The sequence below is a fragment of the Chiloscyllium punctatum genome, chromosome 1 (assembly GCF_047496795.1).
Source record: "Chiloscyllium punctatum isolate Juve2018m chromosome 1, sChiPun1.3, whole genome shotgun sequence".
In the NCBI taxonomy this organism is placed as follows: domain Eukaryota; kingdom Metazoa; phylum Chordata; class Chondrichthyes; order Orectolobiformes; family Hemiscylliidae; genus Chiloscyllium; species Chiloscyllium punctatum.
Window position 1 is genome coordinate 38,016,751 of NC_092739.1, and position 20,103 is coordinate 38,036,853.

Genomic DNA, 20,103 nt, shown 5'->3' on the forward strand with positions numbered 1-20,103 from the left:
TAGCTGGGAATGCGATAGGTAGATGAAGGTGAGGGTGAAAGTGGTAGGTCAGAGAGGAGGGTGGAGCAGATAGGTGGGAATGAAGATGGAGAGGTAGGACCATTCAAGAGGACAGTGCTGAGTTGGAAGGTTGGGTCTGGGATAAGGTGAGGGGAGGGGAAATGAAAAAAACTGGTGAAATCCACATTGATCCCATGTTACTGGAGGGTCCGAAGATGGAGAGTGAGTGTTTTCCTCCAGGCATTAGGTGGTTGGAGTTTGGTGGTGGAGGAAGCCCAGGACCTGCATGTTATCTACCATATCCCTTGTACCCAATGTAGTCTCCTCTACATTGGGGAGACAGGACGCCAATTTGTAAATCACTTCAGAGACCATCTCTGGAACACCCACACTGACCAAACCCACGACCCTGTGGCTAAACACTTTAACTCCCCCTCCCACTCCACCAAGGACATGCAGGTCCTGAGCCTCCTCCATCGCCAAACACTAACCACCTGCATCTGGAAGAAGACTACCTCAACTTCTACCTTGAGACCCTCCAACCACATGGGATCAATGTGGATTTCACCAGTTTTTCTATTTCCACCGCCCCCACCTTATCCCAGTCCCAACTTTCCAATTTGGCATTGCCCTCTTGAAAGGTCCTACCTCTCCATCTTCCTTCCCACCTATCTGCTCCACCCTCCTCTCCGACCTATCACTTTCACCCTCACCTTCATCTACCCATCATATTCCCAGCTACCTTCCCCCCAGCCTCACCCCTCTCCCATTTATCTCTCAGGCCCCTTGGCCCACAAGCCTCATTCCTGATGAAGGGCTTATGCCTGAAACATCGATTCTCCTGCTCCTCGGATGCTGCCTAACTGGCTGTGCTTTTCCAGCACCACACTCTTCAATAGGAAACAGTAGTCAGTGGACAAGTGCCTCAAGATAATAGAAAATGGCTTTTAACTCAAACTGGTATCTACAATACAATTTATCTGTTCCCCTCCTGATCAAGGCTATGATTTCACACTCTGGTTAGCAACTCCACTTAAAACTGGGAACCAGTAATACATTCAAACGCTCAAAACCAAAAAGGTTTCATCCATAACCAAAACATTTGTTCATTATAGCGACAGGAAAGATCAAACCTGTTGAAACTAGGGTTCAAATACCTGAGGCCAAGGATGCCAGAGGGATAAGAATGATAGCCCACCAAAGAACAATTATTCTGAATGCTCTCCACAAATATTATTCCCCTTCAATGGTCTACACAGTATCAGAATCAATAGTTAGCCATTTACTTGAAGCCAATCCCAATCATTGGAATAACATCTTAAAAACTGATGGATGAGAAATACAAATAGAATGAAAAATAAACCAAGGTATCTGTTGCAACAATACCAGAGTATAATACAAATTTAGAATAATTCCATTACACACAAAAGTGCCTGGCTAAATCCAGATAATGCTACCCTGGTGGACAATGCCGTTTGATGAGGCTTATACGTGAAAGTGGTCTTAATAACAGAGCAGGTAGATTCTCTAACCAGCTTATGTTGCTGTTGTATGGATAATCCTGTTCACTGTATTGTAAGACTGCTGTTCATGATGAATATGACCATCACTATCTTCTTTGGAGTCATGGAGTCATATGGTGTACAGCACAGAAACTGATCCTTCAGTCCAACTCGTCCATGCTGACCAGATATCCTAAACTAATCTAGTTCCATTTGCCAGCATTTGACCCATATCCCTCTAAACTCTTCCTCTTCATATACCACCCAGACGACTTTGAAATGTCATGGAGGAGCCGGTGTTGGACTGGGGTGGACAAAGTTAAAAATCACACAACACCAGGTTATAGTCCAACAGGTTTATTTGGAAGCACTAGCTTTCAGAGTGCTGCTCCTTCATCAGGTGGTTGCAAAATAGGAGCATATGACACAGAATTTTTATATGACACGGGGAGAACGCTGGTAAGTAGAGCTGAAATGCGCATCAGCCATGATTGAATGGCGGAGTGGACTCGATGGGCCAAATGGCCTTACTTCCACTCCTATGTCTTATGGTCTTATGGTCTTAATTTCTAGCAAAAGATTACAGTGCCATGCATGTAAAATATTTCCTTAACAAACTTGGATTGTTGGAAAGTCTTTCATCTTTTAGAATGAGTTACAGGTTTTGGTTCATATTAACTATCCTTTCATCCAAAGGAAAAAAGCCAATTAAGTGTGTAACTTTCTTTCTGATAATATAATGTACGATTATTGTTACACAGGATCGTACATTTCCAGATATAATAATTGTTTAGCTGAAACTCCTCAGAAAATATTTCCCTACCAGAGGGAATGGGAGACGTGTCAACTGAGATTTTGATATGGAAGATTAGATGAGACAATGAAATTTTAAGTAAACTCATAAACTTAACATTATTTTAAAAAGCATGCAATTTTGGCAGTTATGCAAAGAGTATAAATTGCAAAACTAATTAATATCCTGAAAAGAAGAGGTAACTAATTTTTATTTCCACAAGAGAATCAACAATGTAACCTTATGAATATAAGACTTTAAAGGAAAGCAAGGATACCATCAAACATCAAACTAAAACAGGGTAACCTTGATTATCCCTATAATGAGTATCCGAATTTCGGATTATCCAAGTACAATCTCAAGGTCCGGATGCTTGGGTAAACTGTGTCATCCAAACATTCAATGTTCCAAACAATATACTCTCCGCCCGTGTCATTCGGATAATCGAGATTGCCCTGTAATAACCTGGAACCCTGAGAATGGGACCCAGTAGGCTTCAGAACGAATGTGAAGTGATGGCAACTGGTGTTAATAACTCTTCATAAGATATAGGAGCAGAAGTAAGCCATTCAGCCCACTGAGTCTCCTCCACCATTCAGTGAGTTCACAGCTGATCTAATAATCCTCAATTTCACTTTCTTATCCTTTCCACATAACCCTCAATTCCCTTATTGCTTAAAAATCTGTCTATCTCAGACATGAATATACGTAATGATTTGACATCTACAGCCCTCTTCGGTAAAGAATTCCACAAATTCAGAACCCTCTGAGAGATGAAATTCCTCTTAACCTCTGTCTAAAATGTGTGACTCCCTTATTCTGAGATTATGTCCCCTGGTCTTCGATTCTCCCAGGAGGGGAAGCAACCTTTCCACATCTACCCTGTCAAGACTCCTTAGAAACTTGTATGCCTCAATAAGATCACCTCTCATTATTTTAAATCCAATGAGTACAGACCCAATCTACTCACCCTCTCCTCATAAGAGAGTTCCTCCATGTCAGCTATCAGTCTAGTAAACTTTCTTTCGTCTGCCCCCAATGCCAATGTATCATTTATTAGATAAGGGGCTCAAAGCTGTTCAAGGTGTTCTGACTGTGGTATTACTGGTGCCTTATACAGTTTTAGCAAAAGTTCCCTAGTTTTATATTCCATTCTATTTGAAATAAAGGCCAACATTCCCTATTCCCTGCTGAATTTGGATGTGAACTTTTTTATTGTGATTTACGGACAAGGGCTCCCATATCCCTATGTGCTGTAGTTTTCTTCAATGTTACTCCATTTAAATGATATCCAACTCCTCTATTCTTCCTCCAAAAATGCATAACCTCACATTTCCCAACATCATATTTCATCTGCCAAGTTTTTTGCATATGCGCTTAACCCGTCCATTTGCCTCTTTGTGTTATCCTCACCACTTGCCCATCTATTTGTGTGTCTTCCACCAGCTTGGCGATAGTACATTCACTTTCTTCATCCATGTCATTAATATATATTATAAATAATTGTGGTTCTAGCCAAGGAATGCTGGTCTTTTTGTTGATATCCAATGAGTGGTAGCTTGTTCCAGGAAAAGTGTGCAGAAAAATGGGGTGACAATTGGACATGAGGGACACCATAGGGGTGGAATAATTCCCCAGTCAGTTTGGTAAGGTAAAGTGAGAAATCTTGCTGGTCTTCATAGTGAGAAACCCTCTAAAACATTTGTTGCAACTCTCACAGATCCAAAAGAATACAAGATTTACTCAACCATCTCACACTCACTCTCATACTTAGAAAAATTAGATGCAGACGAAGATAATAATGGAGGAGAAAGTGAGGACTGCAGATGCTGGAGATCAGAGTCGAACAGTGTGGTGCTGGAAAAGCACAGCCGGTCAGGTAGCATCCGAGGAGCAGGAGAATCGACATTTCGGGCATAAGCCCTCATTCGGCTTTTATCCGAAACGTCAATTCTCCTGCTCCTCAGATGCTGCCTAATTGAAGATAATAATGGAGTGTAATTACCTCAGTCACTTTTGTTATAGGCCTGTGGTTTCCTTGGTTAAGGAGATGCTTTAAAGATTAAGTGAAGGTCTGATAAATTGAAGATTCTCAATAACCTATATGGTGCCTTCTAGTCAAATTTCTAGGGGGTCAATTTCCATAGAAACCTGAAGTTAGATTTCTGATAAATCCTTCTCTCTGTTAGAATTACCCACTCTCAAGGCCATTGCAGGAAAATTATAGCTGATTGATGACCAGTTGTTCTTAGGGAGAGTGCATAAATCGTGGAAACTAACAATGCAAGTTTAAAATATTTTATTTAAAGTTGACAAAGTCTATCCTATTGTAAAGTTTTATTAATATGGTAATTAAAGAATGCAGAGGCTCTAAATACATTTTTAAAAGGATAATATCTATTTAAGTAAATTAATTAAATGACTATTAATTAAAATACATTAAGGACAGCAGGATTGCTGCTGTTTTGTGACTGCAGAATGTGGGAGCTTTTGAATACCAGTGTAATCCAGGACAAACACATCCGCAATAGATGTCTGCACCTTGTGGAGCTTCAGCCCTGAGTCATTGAGTTGGAGGTTAAGTCACAATCACTGTGATACGTCAGGGAGTGTGAAAATGACTTGTACACTTAGTTGCAGGAGGCATGCACATTATTAGCTTGGGGTTTTCATATTTGACCAGTGGTCGGGGAATGGAGAGTGTGACAGCAAGTGCGGTAGTTAAGGGGAATCAGAAACCATAACCCATACACAATGCCTTATAACTTTGAGGCTCTTTCAACTTGTTGAGTAGGGCTTGCAGGGTGAATGAGCTAACTGACCAAAGCACCATGTTGTGAGAAGCTGAAGGAATAAGTAGAAGCATATTTGTATAACATAGTCAAGGGAATAGATGCACTTCTTTGTAGCTGAAAGTAACAGACCAAGTAGCTGTTGCCTGCCCAGTTCAGAAAATCTGCTCTCGGCTGTTTAGTAACTTGTAGTTTGAGGGAGAGGATGCAGATGTTGTGGTCCACAGAGGCATCATTGACATAGATAGAACCAGGAAAGGGGGTATGCTGAGGGAATATGAGTAGTTTGGGGTTAAATTTGGGCAGCACGGTTGCTCAGTGGTTAGCACTGCTGCCTCACAGCACTAGGGTCCCAGGTTCGATTCCAGCCTCAAGCGACTGTCTGTGTGGAGTTTGCACATTCTCCCCTTGTCTGCGTGGGTTTCCTTCGGGTACTCCGGTTTCCTCCCACAATACAAAGATGTACAGATCAGGTAAATTGGCCATACTAAATTGCCCATTGTGTTAGGTGCATTAGTCAGAGGGAAATGGGTCTGGGTGGGTTACTCTTTGGAGAGTCGGTGTGGACTAGTTGGGTCAAAGGGCCTGTTTCCACACTGTAAGGAATCTAGTCTGATCTAAAATTAGAAAGTACGGCCTCAAAGGTAATAATCTCTGGATTGTAAGCTAAGAAATAAGGTAAATATGATTTAGAGACAAGAATGTGTGGGCTTAAAGGTTGGTTGGAAGAAATGGGTTTCAGTTCATAGGCACTGGCACCACAACTAAGGAAAGTAAACAGCTGTACCATTGAGATAGCCTTCACCTGAACCATGGTGGGACTGATGTTGTGGGTTCTGGTGAATTGTATATCTCGTAGGTTAGAGAGATCATTAAACTAAATAAGAGGGAAAAGGAATCAAGCAAGGGAGATAGGAAATGTACAGAGAAAAAAGGCAATCTGTGTATTGATTGCCAATATATAATGGGGAGGGGAAGAACATACCAACATAACTGTAAACCAGCAAATAAGACCAGAGATTGTACATAATTCTTTTAGAAAAAAAAACAAACTTTAAAGCACTGTGTTTGAATGTATGCAAAAAGAAATGAATTGTAAGCATAGAAAGCGACATGATCTATCGAGCATTGCAGAGACAATAACAAAGGGTAATCAAACACAGCAACATAGAAACATAGAAAACTTCTGCAGGAATAAGCCATTCAGTCCTTCAAGCCTGCACCACCGTTCAATATGATCATGGCTGATCATGCAGCTTCAGTCTGCTACTTCTACTTTCTTTCCACACCCCTTGATCCCTTATCCACATGGGCCACACCGCGCTCCCTCTTGAATATATCTAATGAACTGGCCCCAACAGCTTTCTGTGGCAGACAATACCACAGGTTCACAACTGACTGGGTGAAGAAGTTCTTCCTCATCTCAGTCCTGAATAGCTTACCCATATTCTTAGACTGTGATACCTAGTTCAGGACGTCCTCAACATCCAGAATATTCTTCTCACATCTGGCCTATCGAGCCCCATCAGAATATTATATGTTTCTATAGGAATCCCCCCTCATTCATCTAAATACAGCACAGTCGATCCAGTCCTTCTTCATATGTCAGTCCTGCCATTCCAAGAATGCAGGAACCTGAAAGCAAAAGATTATTCGACAATCAGAATGACATGAAACTATGAGAAAGTGGAGGCGTAACTCTGGTAATTAGTTAACTACTGAGCGATCACCTGAAATTGAAAAATAAAGATGTAGAAACATTTTGGTAAAAGATATGAAATAGCAACGCTAAAAGATAACTTATGGGAATAATTAATTGACCCCCTAATATCGGTTACACCATGGAACAGAGCAAATATGAAGAAATAAATTGAGCAATGTTACAAACATGCCACAATAATCATGGATTGATATTAATTTACATGCAGATTCAGAGAATAGATTAGCAAAGGGACACTGAAAAATGAATTGATGGAGTGTATTTTCATGACAATGTTTCAATGTTGTATATTCTGGAGCCAAAGCAGAAGCAGGCTATCCTAGACTGGGTTATGTGCAATTAAGAACTAAAAGAAAGAGTGCAGAAGAACGACAGTGGATCTGACAGCATTTTAGAGAGAAAACACAGTAAAGGTTTGAGTCCAGCAACCTCTCTACAGATGCTGCCAGACATGTTTTGTTTGTCCCACACACTCTACTTTTATTTCAGGTTTCCAGCATCTGCAATTTGTTGTGTTTATTTTAATGCACAAGGAGACAAGATTAATCAATAAACTCATGGTAAAAGAGCCTTTAAGTGACAGTGATCATAACCTGATAGAATGTCATGTTCAGTTTGAAAGAGATGCGTAGATTCATGACAAATGTTTTAAAATAGTGCTGAGGAAATGAATGAAGTTAAAGGCTAATAAATCACCAGGGCCTGATAATCTGGGTCCCAGAGTACGAAAGGAAGACGTCCTGAAAATATTGGATGCATTGGTAATCATCTTCAAAAATTCTATAGATTCTGGAGCAGTTCATACAGATTGGAGCATGACGAATGTAACCCCTCTTTTTAAAAAGGAAGGGACAGACAAACACAGAATTACAGATCAGTTGGCCTAACATCGATAGTAGAGAAAATGCTGGATTCTATTACAATAGATATGTTAAAAGAACATTTGTTAAAAGCCAGCATGGGTTTCTGAAAGGCAAATCATCTTTAACAAATCTACTGGAGCTTTTTGAGTATGTAACTGATAGAATAGATCAGGAGAACTAAATGATGCGGTGCATTTGGATTTTCAAAAATCTTTGTTAATTTCTTTCACAAGAGGCTAGTAAGCAAAGTGAAAGCATATAGGACAGGGAGTAATATATTGGCATGATCCAAGAATTGGTTGACAGACAGGAAACAGAGATAGAATAAATGGGTCTTTTTCCAGGAGGCAGGCTGTGACTAGTGGAGTACCACAATGTTCAGTTTTTGAACTCCAGCTATTCTTGATATACAGTCGCGTCTGATATAACGTGATAGTTCCATTCCCGAACAATCTTGCATTATAAGAAAATCACACAATAGCCGCGCCTTTTAAACTAATGAGACCGTGATCACGTTATCACCAGTATGGGTAAGGAAAGTTTATGTTCTACAAATAACAGCCTAAATTCTTAAATCATGTTAAAGGCAATTTGCACTTAAGAAACACGCACTGTAACAGAACCAACTGTATCTGGATGACATGGATAAGAATAAAATGAACTGGAAAGTTAGTTTAAGGTCAGCAGAAATGCAATGGCAGGATATTAAGATGATATTTAGTAAATCATAGCAAAGAATTATCTCAGTGCAAAAGAAAGGGTCTATGTGAAAGATACATCATCCAAAACTAAATCAGAAAGTTAAGGATGTTTTTAAATTGAAAGAAACAGTGGCTCAGTGGTTAGTACTGCGGCCTCACAGAACCAAGGACCTGGGTCCAATACCAGCCTCGGGTGACTGTCTGTGTGGAGTTTGCACATTCATCCCTTTGGGTGACTCAATTTCCTCCCACAGTCCAAAGATGTGCAGGTTAGGTGGATGGCCATTCTAAATTGTCCATCCTATGCAGGGATGTGTCGGCTAGGTGGATTAACCACGGGAAATGCAGGGGTAAGGGTGGGATGGTCTTTGGAGGTTCGGTGTGGATTCGATGGGTTGAATAGCCTGCTTCCACATTGTAAGGATTCCATGATTTGGAACCGCAGCAAAGCTGATGTTCTTGAATTGAAATAGATTATTTCTTCTGTATATCTGCAAAGGTTAGTGGTAGATTAAAGGATTGGACAATCTTTAAAAACCAAAGAAGAATGACTAAAAATATAATAACGAGGAGAAAATAAAATATGAGGAAAAATAAGCTAGTAATATAAAAACAGATGGATTTTCTAGTAGTGTTTACTAGTATTTGAAAAGGAAAAGAGTAATTAATGCTAGCATTGATTCTCTGGAGAGAGACTGGGGAATTAATAAGGAAAAACAAAGAAATGGCAGGGGTCTTGAACAGGGATTCTATGGCTGCCTTCACAGTAATATACCTTATAAAATCCTAAAAATAATTGAAAATCAAAAGTTAAAAACAGGGATGAACTTAAAGAAATCATCTTCACAAGGGTAAAGGTGCTAGGAAACCTATTGGGCCAAAAGGCTAGCAATTCTACATGACTGCCAGGTCTTTAAATGGTCATGATGCAGAAAATATATACATTAGCACAATCTTCCAAAATTCCTTATGTTGTGGAAGGTCCAAGATATTAAAAGATAGCAAATGTAACACCATTGCTCTAGAATGGAGGGAGGTCAAGAATGTAAGCCAGTTGGCCTAACTTCTACCAGGGAGAAAGTACTAGAATCTAGAATCAAGGAGTTTCCTGCCAGATATTTAGAAAATCGTGATTTGATCAAGCAAAGCCAACATGGCTGTGTGTTAGGGAATCATGAAGTTGAATTTCCAAAACATGTCTGGGTAATGTACTGCACAAGGTAAGATCACACGATGCAGGAAGTAAGATGTTAGCACAGCTAAAGGATTGGCTAGCTAATGGGAAGCAGATAGAAGAGTTACATAAGTATGTTTTGGGATGCCAAGGGGTCACGATTGAATTGCCACAGGGATAACTGGTAGGTCTTAACCTATTTACCACCTATATCAATCAATTAGATGAGGGCACTGAATGCATGTTAGATAAATTTGCAGATGACTCAAAGATTGTATGAAAAGTACATTGTCAAGATGAGGTACAGAGCTGCTGAACAGTTCTAGACACTTTAAGCAGGTCATTTATTGCAGAAGGATTGGAATATAAAAATAGAGAAGTTTTACTGCAGCTGTAAAGGGCATTGGTGAGACCACAACTGCAGTGAAACTTCCCAACTTAGTGTACAGTTTTGGACGCCTCATTTGAAAAGGATATAATTGATTTTGAAGCAGTCCAGAGAAGGTTCATTCGACTCATTGTTTGGATAAAGGCATTATCTTATGAAAAAAGATGGAGCAGGTTGACTCTATATCTATTAGCATTTAAAAGAAATCATATTAACACTGCAGGGTTGACGTCAATATTGGAACTAGACTGGGACAGCTTGACATGGGTCACAGCCAGAATGCTGTCAAGCTGCAGAGCATTTGTTTTCATTCAGTGCCTTTATCCATCTCTACCTATCATGTAGGTGAACTGAATTGGTTGAAGACTGGTATCTGTGATGCTGGAATTCTTCAGAAGAGGTTCAGATGCACCATCTACTTGGTGCTGTTGGCTGAAATTGGATGCAAATGCAACAGCATTCTTCTTTGCACTGACGTGCTGGGCTCCCCCATTGTTGACGATGCATGTATTTGTAGACCCTCCTCCTACTGTTCATTTTTTAATTGTTTACCACCAGTTGCAAGCAGATATGGCAGAACTGCAGAGCTTAGATCTGTTGGCTATGGGAATGCTAAGCTCTATTTATTGTATGCTGCTTCTGCTGTTTGACTTGGCAGCTTCAGAAGGTTGACACTGCATTTTTAGATCTGCATAGAGCCACAGCTGGAATGCCCTTCTCTACTCTTCATTGAACCATTATTGATTTCCTGGTTTAATGGCAATAGTAGGATGGGGATATGCAGTTCCATGAAGCTAGATCTGCTCAAAGTCTATTCAATTTTTCATGGTGATAGTGCCACAAAGCTTTATGGAGAGCATATGTAATGTGGAGATGAGGCTGAATGACTCTGATGGTCAATCCTACCAATACTGTCATGTACAGAGGCATCTGCAACAGGCAGATTGGTGAGAATAAGGTCAAGTATGTTTTTCGCTGTTGTTGGATACATCACCACTTATTGAAAACCTTTGAGCTTTAAGCTTCAGCCAGCTTAAGCAGTAGTGGTATTACTGAGCCTTTCAGCAAGGAACATTCAACACACTTGTCACACTCACTGTTTTCTCCAAATGATGCTCAACATAGAAGTGCACTGATTCAAGAGCTGAGGGAGGAGTGTGTTAGTTGGTAATCTGCAGGAAATGTCTTTTCCCATGTTTGACCTGATGCCATGAGACTTCACTGGGGCCAAAGGCAAAGTTGAGGACTCCTAGGACAACTCCCTGCTGACAGTATATCATTGTGCTGTCACCTCTGCTGATATGTCGTATCGAGAGATGGTGATGTTGGTAACTCGGATAAGGTATGATCCCAGGAGTAGAGCTAGTCTAGCCCCTAATCATCAGACCAGTGACATTACCACCATATCACTGTCTCCCACTGCGTGGCAACATTGTGAAACAAAATTTGTTCCAATCTTACTTTCAGCCCATTTAAATACAACACACAAGCAAATGAATAAAATGCATCTAAAATTGAGGTAACAAGGCTTCAAGAGGGAGGTTGTCAGGTATTGAAAGCAAGATTTATTACATGGGGCACATTTTCAAACTCTGACCCTGATGAATCAAATGGCCCTAATTGGCCAGCAGGTGGAAGCTTACTGCTGACCTCTACTGGTTAACTGCAAGGTTTCAGCTGGTTCAACCCCAGCATTGCCCGACATCAGCTCAATTTAGAGGTCACTCTTCGAATGCCTTCCATTGCATGGTGTCACACTTTAAAACAAATTGAAAACATGCATTTTCTTAAAAGGACTGTTAAGTGAAATTTGAATGTGCAGGAGAATCTTTACTGGATGTTGAAGAATCCTTTGGGGCCTTGGGCAGAGGTGAGGGGGAAGGTGTGGGTGCAGGTTTTACGCCTCTTGCAACATGAAGGGAAGGTGCTGGGAGTGGAGGGTGGGTTGGTGGGGGCTGCGTGGACCTAACGAGGGGGAATTACAGAGGGAATAGTCTCTGCAGAATGCCGATAGGGGTGGGGAGGGATATATATTTCTGATGGTGGGGTCTGACTGTTGGTAGTGGAAATGGTGGAGGATAATGGGCTATACCTGGAGATTACTGGAGTGGAAGGTGAGGACCAGGGGTGTTCTAGTTGTGGTTAGGTGAGTGGAGTTCAAGTGTCTTAGAAATTGCAGTCCTTAAAATAGGAGGCACCTGGGATGTTCTGGAGTAGAACTGTTCCTCCTGGGAGCAGATATGGTGGAGGGAGAGGAATTGGGAGTAAGTTCATGAACATCTTCAAGTTCACCAGGACCATCTCAGATACCACCCTCCCCTTCCTGGAGACCTCTCCAGTGACTGACTCAACACAGACATCTACTTCAAACCTATCAACTCCCACAGCTACTTATACTATACCTCCTCCCACACCCCTCCTGTAAAAACACTATCTCTTATTCCCAATTCCTCCACCTCCTGTAACTGGTCCCAGAAGGAGCAATTCCACTCCAGGACATCCCAGATGGCCTCCTCTTTCATGGACCACAATTTCCCCTCCCATGTGATCAACAATGCCCTCCAGCGCAGCTCCTCCACTTTCTGCACCTCTACCCTTGAACCCCACCCCTCCAACTACAACAAGGATAGATCCTCACCCGGTCCTCACCTTCCACTCCACTAATCTCCAGATACAGCGCATTATTCTCCACCATTTCCACCACCTACATTCAGACCCCACCACCAGATGTACATTTCCCTCTCACCCTTATCAGCATTCCACAGAGACATTCCCTCCACAACTCCCTCATTAGGTCCATGCCCCCCCCCCATAACCCACTCTCCACTCCTGGCATCTTCCCTAGCCACCACAAGAGATGTAAAACCCACACCTCCCCCGTCATCTCCATCCAAGACCCCAAAGGATCTTTCCACATTCAACAGAGATTTTCCTGCACATGCAAACACCTCATCAACCGTGTCCATGAAATGTCCACTGAGGCACATCTGCCAACTACTGAAGCACAACTACAAAAAATCTCTCCCATCTAATGCATCTTGTACTTAGACTGGGAGATTGGATGCATAGCTGCTTTTTAACGTCAATTTTATATCAAGTCCCCTCCTTACTAAATGGATGATATCGTCCATCCTGGATTCCCCCTCTTATACTAATCAGCATCTACCTCTCTTACTATTGTATCCTCTCTAACAGACATGGGAAAGTGCTACTAGAATGAACATCACCTAATCCAACAAAACATATTACAAAGTAAACAAACATTGTTAAATTCTAAGTGCATGACATTACTTGTCACATCAGTTAAATGAGAAATCTTTGGAAAGCATATCTGGAAACATCCTTAAACTTTCATTTGCTTTGACCCAAAATAGGCAGTTACTAAAATCCCACAACAACTTTCCATGGTTCTTCCCAATCATATTAGTATAGCCCATAGCATTCTGATGTGCTAATCATTTCTAAGCTCAGGCAGGATTGAGAGATCAGCTTCAAATTAGGTGCTGGCTCAAAATCACTTTCCTTCTAACTCAAAAAATGAAATCCCTTATAAGATAAACTCAGTGTATTTAAAATTATGTTAGGCTGTAATTACCTTCAGATGTGTATTTTTCAGCACAGATTGATTTTTACCAAAGGTTGACAAATGACATAATGTTTGAGTTGAGTAAGGTATCTTATAGGTATTTCTTACTTGTTTTAAGTGATAGTAGTTATTCTATCATTGCTAATGTTTTTGCCCACAAACTATTTGGTGTCATATATGCGCAATAGCATGGGTACATTTTGTGAATAAGCCATAATATCTACAATCCAGTACTTTCCTAACTAATTCAAAATGTGGAATGTTTTTCTGTACCATGATCTCATACAACTAAACAAAGCTGTTAATTTATCTTTGAGCAAAGCCACAGATTTAATCAAGCATGGGGTTTGGCTGTCTCATACAGGTTCTCTCATATAGCCCAAAATATTGAATTTGTCAGTTTCAGCATTTTATTTAAAACTGTTTCCTCAAGTTGGAAAAACTGATAAGGATCCATAAATATTGGGCTGATCTTTCCCAGCCCAGGTATGACATGGACTTACTGTATACACTCAAGTAATAGTTGATCTCGTGTAAAAGTTTACCCCTTTTTTTTGCCAAGTAACCTAGAATTTTCCATAAGCCTTGTGTAAAGGTCAGCCCTAATTCTTCACAGATAACAGATCAACATTTATGAGTCAGTGTGCCAGCCATCACATCCCACTCCAACTTTCCAGTCTGCTGGTTGCTCAACACTGCTCCTGGTCTTCCAGTTTGCTGGCTGTTGAGTTCCACTCCGGGGTTTCAGAATTACCATAACTCTTTTTTCTCTTTATCATTTAGGGATCAATTGGGCTTCTGCTAATGATATGGTATGGATTTTGACGGACATGAATTTCAGCTCCTCAAAAGTAGTAGCCATGTCAACCCCATAAATTTAACCTTAAAAAGTGGTCAAAGAAATTCGACTATTACTTGAGTATATACAGAAGATGAGTCAATTGGGAAAGTATGGTGAGACCAGAAAAATTAGATGTTTAATTTCAAAGAATAAGAAGTCAAATTTTTGCAACTAAAATTTTAATGGTGAGACAAGAATCTCACTAGTGAGAGATGGCAGGCCTACTCATATGTATGTACATCTCATTTATCACTTTATTTATATTAAATTATCTAGATTCCCAATCAGGTGGAAAGAAAGGAGATGATGATGATTCCCAACATGAAAGTCAGAGCAGGTAGCAGGCAGCACCAACTCATTGCTTACTCCACTGGGCCTTCACCTTGGCCAGTTGTCCTTAGTATCTGAGGGTATGCTCCATGAGTAGCAATTGCCTGCATCCTTCCTGCACATCGGTTGGCATCAGGCCCGTGCCATTGTCATCATTGCTCATCTTCAACCCATTTATAATAAAATAATCCATTTTAGGGTGCCCTTTGGAGTGCACCAATACCTTAATTGTAATTGCTGTTGCCAAGATACTTTGTACATAGGAAGAGGCACCCACCTCATGGATTGGAGCAGCGTGCATCTCAGTTTGTTCTCTTTGCGCTCACTTGCTTCTCGTCAACTTGGAAACTCACAGCATCTCTGCATTGCCTTTTGATACTTTGCTGCCTAACCCAGAAATTACAAGCTCAGAGCACTTCTACTTTGTCTTCATTCTTGTGCAGAAATTAAGATGGGCATACCGTCATGGTTATCTGCAGCAATTAGTCAAGGGCATGGATATGTCGCTGTACGGCACTATGATGAATCAATTTTTTGCCAAGTAGTACACCATGTTCCAGTCACTAACCCAGCAACCTACTGTGTATGCTTCAACCAAATGACCATGTCTCAATGTAAGACCATAAGTCCATAAGAAACAAACACCAGTAGGCCATTTGGAACGTTGAACCTGTTCCACCATTCTGTACAAATTATGGCTGATCTAACATTCATTACATCTATTTTCCTGCCCTTTCCATGTAACCCTGGGTTCCCCTACTAATCAGGAATTTACCTACCTTAGCCTTACATATGCACAAGGACTCTGTTCCCATGTCTCTCTATGGCAAGGAGTTCCAAAGACTCATAACTCTGTGAGAGAAGGAATTCCTCTACACCTCTTCAGTTGGGACCCTTTTGTAATACCCTCTGATCCTAGTTTCCCCCAAGACAGGAAATATCCTCTCAGCATTTACTCTGTCAAGCCACTTAAGCAATCTGATTGTTTCTATGAGATCACCGCTCTTTCTTCTAAGCTCCAATAAATAGTGGCCTTTGTTCATGAGACAATCCCTCCATACCCAGGGGTCATCCTTGTGAACCTTCTCTGAACTGCCTCCAATGAAATAATATCTTGCCTTCAATAAGGCAACAAAAACGTTTCACAACAGTTCAGATGTGGTCACACCAGCACCTTGTACAGCCGCAGTAAGACTTCCTTACACTTATTCTCCAACCCTCTTGAAATAAGGGCCAACATTTCAACCTTCCTGATTACCTATTGCAGCCCCGTAATAGCTTTCTGTGCTTTGTGCACAAGTATCCCCACATGCTTTGTGTTGCAGTGTTCTGCAACCTTTCTCTATTTAAATAATATCCTTTTCTTTTGTTCTCCTTGCCAAAATGAACAGCTTTACATTTTCCCACATTACACTCCATTTGTTACGTTTTTGCCACTTACTTATTGATATTGCTCTATAAACTGTTTGTTTCCACACCCCCACCACACCCCCACTCCCTCACAACCTGCTATTCCATCTATTTTAATGTCATCTGCAAATTTGTCTGCAGCACATTCGCTTCCTTCCTCTAAGACATTAATATGTATATATTATAAACCATTATAGTTCCAACAGCGATTCCTGTGGAACCCCACTGGTCATAGTTGCCAATCTAAAAAAGAACCTATTATCCCCACTTGCTATTTCCTGCCCATGACTTAATTCTCTATCTATGCTGATACATTACCTCCAGCACCATGTGCTCGTATCTTATGAGTTAATCTTTTGTGAGGTTCCTTGTCAAACACCATCTGGAAGACCAAATACAATACATTTACTGGTTCCCCTCTATCTAATCTAGTTGAGACTTCCTCAAAAACCTAATAAATTAGTCAAACATGATTTCTCTTTCATGATTTTGTTTGATTAGATTATGATTTTCCAAATGTTCTGCTGTTACCTCCTTAATAATTGATTCCAGTCCTTTTCCAACAATAGGTGTTAGGCTAATCGGCCTATAAGTATCCACTTTTATTCCATCCCTCCATTTTTGAATAGGGGTGTCACATTGGGAGTTTTCCAGTCATCTGATTCTTCTCCAGAATTCAATGATTTTTGGAAATTATACCAATGCATCCACTTTGGTGGCTCAGTGGTTACTGCTACTGTCCCATTGCGCCAGGGACCCGGGTATGATTCCACCCTCAGGCTACTGTCTGTGTGGAGTTTGCACATTCCCCCTGTGTCTGTGTGGGTTTCCTCCGGGTGCTCTGGTTTTCTTCCACAGTCCAAAGATATGCAGGTTACGTGGATTGGCCGTGCTAAATTGCCATATTCTGGGGATTTATAGGATAGCTGGGTTAGCTATGGGAAATGCAGGGTTACAGAAATGGGGTGATTTTGGATGGGATGCTCTTTGAAGGGATTGCTGTACAACCCAATGGGCTGAATCACCTGCTTCCACACTGTACGGACTCTATGATCTCTGTAGATACTTCTCTTGGATTGCAAATCGTCAGAACCAGGGATTTATCTAAGTTTAGCCTCGTTAGTTTGTCTAATACTATTTCTTCAGTGATGGTCATAGAATCATAGAATCCCTACAGTGTGGAATCAGGCCCTTTGGCCCAACAGGTCCACACCAACCCTCCGAAGAGTAACCTACCCAGATCCATTCCCTTACCCTATTATTCTACATTTACACCAGAATAATGCACCTAACCTACATATGCCTGAACACTGTGAGCACTTTAGCATGGCCAAGTCACCAAACCTCCACACCTTTGGATTGTGGGAAAAAAAGCCAGAGCACTCACATAGTTGCAGGGAGAATGTGCAAACTCCACACAGACAGTCACCTAAGGCTGGAATTGAACCCAGGTCCCTGGTGCTGTGAGATAAGAGTGATAACTACTGTGCCACCATGCAGCACAAAATGGTAATGATACTTAATTTGCCCCCATATTCTTTATGGTCACGTATCTTCACCATTAAGAGTGATACAAAATTTTAATCCTCTACCATTTTCCTGTTCTCTAGACATGTCTCCTCACTTCATTTTCAAAGGGACCTATATTCACTTTGACTTTTCTCTTCCTTTACATATATTTAAATAAACTCTTATTGTCAACTTCTATGTTCCTCGCTAGTTTGCCTTTGTGGGTTATTTTCTCTGAATTTATTGTTTTTTTAATCATCCTTTGCTGATTTCTGAATTTATACTAGTTTTTGGGGCTATCAGTGACTGTGGTTTCTTTATATACTTTTTCTTTGAACTAAATACTTTCCTTAACATATTTGGTTCACCATGGTTAGCATCTTCCTCTCTTACTGGATGTATTTTTGCTGAGAGTCATGAATCAATTCCTTAAATATCTTCCACTGCTTCCTTACCACTTTTCTTGCTAATGTATCTGCCCAGTTCGCTTTAGCTAACTCTATCCTCATTTCATATTAATTCACTTTATTTAAGTTAAATACAGTTATTTCAACCCATGTTTCTCAATGTTGAACTGAATATTAAATTCTATCATGTTATGGTCTCTACTTCCTAGGGGATCTTTTACTCTAAGGTCATTTATTAAGCCTGTCTCATTACCCATTACCAAATTCATGATAGCCAACTCCCTGGTTATCTCCATGACCTACTGCTCTAGGAGGTTATCACTAATGCACTCTATGAATTTGTTATTGTAGCTGTCCATTTCAGGTTGATTAACCAAATCAACATGAAGATTAAAGTCACCTCTAATGTTCGCTCTGTTCTTTTTACATGTTCTAATTATTTGTTGATTTATTGCCTTTCCCACAATGTGACTACAGTTTGTTGATCTGTACACGACTCCTATAAATGTCGTCTTTCCCTTGCTTCTTTTAAACCTCAGCCCAAATGGATTTACATCATCTGATCATCTCTCAAAACTTTTCTATTTCTTGTTAACAGTGCTATGACACCACTATGTTTCCGTCCCTTCTGTCTCTCCGAAATGTCAAATATCCTTGAATGTTAAGTTTCTAGATTTGATCTCCTTGTAACCATGTTTCTGTAATGGCTATGTGATCATTTTTATTCACCTCAATTTGCACTGTCAGTTCATTCTGAACTTTTTGTGAATTAAGGTACAAAGCCTTTAAGGTTGCTCTATGATAGAATTTTCCAACATGTTTATACTTCCTTGGTGCAATATGAATTCACTCATTCTGTCCCTTCCTTTTTACTTCTAAGGCAAATAGAAGTAATTCTCAGGAAATGTCTAAGGGAAGTAGCCTTTAGTCAAGTCAAGTCAAAGGAAACTATCTTCAGTCAGGAGTACCAGAATAGTCAGTCAAAGGTATCATCCAACATCAGGCCAGGGCTTGAAAACGGTCATTCACACTTCTGATGAAGTTCTGTAGCTCGATAGTCTGAGAAGTAGCCCATGGTCAGTCTTGCAGGTCCAGTGCAACTATTGCAAGGATTTGTGGTAAGACAGTCGGGGGGGTCAAATGTGGAGATGAGCAGTTAAATAAAGAAAGTTGAATATGAACATGGGGATGATCATAGCTGATGGGATTGATAGGAAGGGTAATACAGAAAAGAGCATGATGATATGGGAGTTGTCTTGACTGAGAGGCTGAGCCTGTACCTCACTCTGTGAAGTGTTATCTGTGTTGTCTTCCATCTTCCACCCAAATTGCAAATATTCAAATTGGAACATAGCTGACACTCCATCCAGATTGGGCAGAGGAGCTGATTAATTTTTTTTCTCTGTGGGAGTTTAATGTGATGTTTAATAGTATTAAGCAGACACTCAGAGTACAGATTAAAGATGTGTTTCATCATATAGTTCTGTAAATGGACCTCATGCATTGACAAATTTGGTGACTGAAGATCCTGGCCACAAGCAAACATGACCACATCATCCAAACATATAAATCCATCCTCCTAAGGGCTGTGACTGTCAAGTGAGATGTAAAGGTTCACCTTAATTGCAAAGTTGCCATTACCTTCCAAGATTCTATAGCTTGCATAAGGTGAAGGAGCTGCTCAGTTGACACCTTGGCATATAAATATCCACACCATTACCTTATATGCAATGGTGCCTTTCTTGGGTACTTTGGGGTTATAGTGTGGGGGGTTGGTGAGGGGTGGGGTGGGGGTGGTAGTAGGAGATTCACATTACTTCTACCACATTCACAATCTCTGACTGTATATGTACCAAAAAGTTTGAGCAGCTTTCGTCCGAACCAGGTCAACAATGTGCAAGGTCCATGTAAGAGTATTGCATTGCTCTTCATATCAGAGGCCTCCAGGATCCAGTATTTGGAGGATACTATTCAAATAGTATTTGTATACGCTGTGGCTGCCGAATGATCACCTTATTGAGGTGATGCTTTGTTTCTGATATTGCACATATAGGAACCATCCCCAGTGGATCCAGGCACAGAAAGTG